This window comes from Ceratosolen solmsi, unplaced genomic scaffold, assembly GCF_000503995.2.
Source record: "Ceratosolen solmsi marchali unplaced genomic scaffold, CerSol_1.0 scaffold6, whole genome shotgun sequence".
In the NCBI taxonomy this organism is placed as follows: Eukaryota; Metazoa; Arthropoda; class Insecta; order Hymenoptera; family Agaonidae; genus Ceratosolen; species Ceratosolen solmsi.
Window position 1 is genome coordinate 15,991,958 of NW_011948414.1, and position 2,747 is coordinate 15,994,704.

Below are 2,747 nucleotides of genomic sequence, written 5' to 3' on the forward strand. Positions count from 1 at the left end.
TGATAATGAAATAAAATGGCATAATATAAAAGGGAAGTATAATAAGTGTTTGAAAAAACAATAAAAGTGAACGATTGCAAATTGCTAAGAAATAAGAAAAACGGATTAAATACATAAAAGATAGAAATGATAGTAGGTAGTCGTCGAGAGGGGGGGGGGGAGAGATAGTCAACAGGAGTAATGAAAATAAAAAAAAGAACAAGAAAAATTCAAGTAGTGATTGAGAGATGGTAGGTTGTTGAGCACAGGTATCGCAATCAATGAAATGAAAAGTTTCTGTGTAATGTGTGCACGCTCAGTACACATGCACAGAGATAGATGGAGATAAAGATACATACATATATATATATATATATATATATATATATATATATACAGAGAGAGAGAGAGAGAGAGAGAGAGAGAGAGAGAGAGAGACGGGGAGGCGACTGTCACGCTTGCTAGATTTTATTTTGCGAACGGAGTTACGAGAGTTATGAGTGTTGGCTATCGTGAATGTCGTCATTCATGCAAGAGAGGCAAGGCAAGGCAAGACAAGGCAAGGCAAGGCAAGGCAAGGCGTACGACTCTAATTCTAATTATTACGCGGGCGTCTGTATCGTCGTTATTGCTGTTTTAAAAAAGAAGAAACCTAAGACACAGTTGAGCGAGAGGAAGCTTCGAGAGGGGAATACAGTCGAGATGAGTGAAGAACGCAGAGAACCAAAGAGGAGAGAAGAAAAGGACCCGGTTTCGCTACACAGCAATGTTTTTACCGATCGGATCGTTTGGAGTGTTGTTCGCCGTGCTTACCGTGCACTGTTGCCATACTTCCTCTTCGTCTTCCCGGTTACGAGTCAAACGCCGGGGGATACGAAAGGAGATGGCGGTACGCACGGGATCGCGAAAGACGGATGAAAGAGAAAATGTTGCTGCTGCTGCTGCTGCTGCTGCTGCTTACGAGTATGGAAAGGCGCTTTGAATTTCTCAAGCACTGCGTTTGGCACAAGCCTAATGAGTCGGGACGGGACGAGGGAGGGAAGGTGGTCCGGCTGACTATATGGTAACAACTTGACAAATGAGAGGGTCAGAGAGAAACTAGTGCTGTAAACGTTCCTGATTAACCTAAACATAGATCAACTAATAAAATCGGTTTATCGATTGATTGCCTACCAATAGTATATATATATATCATGTATATGCGTGTATCTTTCTTTATTTCTCTCCATGATGGGGCGGAAGAGAAAAAAGGTTTAAAATAACGAGTTGTGTCGTAGAGCTGGACCGACTAAAAGGAAGAGAAATAAAATGACCCCCCCCTCCCTCCCTCCCTCCTTCTCCAGTAAAGGAGTAGGGGAGAGAGATAGAGATAGAGAGAGAAGGAGAGAGAGAGCGGTGGGGGTGTGGATTCGATATGAAAAAACTGGGTATAAAAAGAGAGCATCGAGAGGCTTGAGGTTGGTGGAAAGGAGAGAGACAGAGAGACGGGGCAGAGGAGGGTGAAGAGGGGCGGGAGGGGCGGTTGGGGGGGGGGCGGACTGAAGCAGGGGCCCGAGGTAAGAACAAGAGAAAGATATGAAGGAGTGAGCAGAGTACGAGTGCAAAGAAAAAAAAAATGAAAACACCAGAACTCGAGTCAAGGCGAAATAAAGAACATCACTTACTTTCTGGTTGCGCGCTCGTGGAAATAAGGAGGCAAAGCGAATAACGAGCAAAACAAAGCAACGACCACGACGCCGACGACGAGGAGGAGGATCGGGACAACGTCGACGAGAAGAGGCAGGAGAGCCCAGGACAACTAAGTGGACGGAACAAGTCATGGAGTGAGGTTAGGAATGAAAGAACTTGTATACAGATATGGAATGAAAGAGAGAGACGGTGTGAGAGTAACTGTTGGCAGCGGGTAGGAGGGGGGACGGGTGGCGGTGGTGCTGGCACTGGTTGAGGTAGTGGTAGTGGTGGCGGTGGTGGTGTTGGCTTGCGGTGCGGCGGGGGATAGGGGAGAGAAGAGAAGAGACTGGAAAGCGGGGGCGGAGTGGGGAGCACTTGGGATTGGTTGGGCGGTCGACGCCGCCTTTCGCGAGGTAGGCTCCAGGAGGCGTCCTGTACGCCTCGATCTCTCAAGTGCGACCAAGAAGGAGCACGCGCCGTGTCTCTCTCTCTCTCTCTCTCTCTCTCTCTCTCTCTTACACTCTGTTTTTCTCGTCTTTCTTGATTGCGGGTTCGCTCTTGGTCGTCGCTGCCACCGTCGCGGCCGCCGCCGCCGCTGCTGCCGCTGCCGCTGCCGCCACCGACACCGCTTCTGCCGCCGCCGCCGCCGCCGCTGCCACCGCTGCCGCCGCCGCCGCCGCCGCCGCCGTTGCCGTCCGTCCGGTCCTGCTTGAGCTCTGGTCGCCGCTTCGACTCGATCCGGTGAGCCAACGCCAGCAGCCCCGTCGCCCCGTAGGCCGTAGCCAACAGCCAAGTCTTCGAGTTTCGTCAGTCGGCTCTCGGGCGTTCGATGAGACGTGTCTCGGTAGTAGTTAAGGAGCGGAGTTACCGGGAAGACGGATACCGTCTTTGTGAAGCAGCGCGGTCGCTGTAGAGAGAAGAAGCTCGTAAAGTAGCACCAACGTGCGCACGCTTTCGCGATCTGCCTTCGTGCAACGACAGTAGCGTAGGAAGAAATAAATTGTAATCGTTCACCCAAAGTACGAAATTTAATCTCGGTACTTCGTGATCGGTCGACTATACGATATATATATATATATATATATATATATATATAT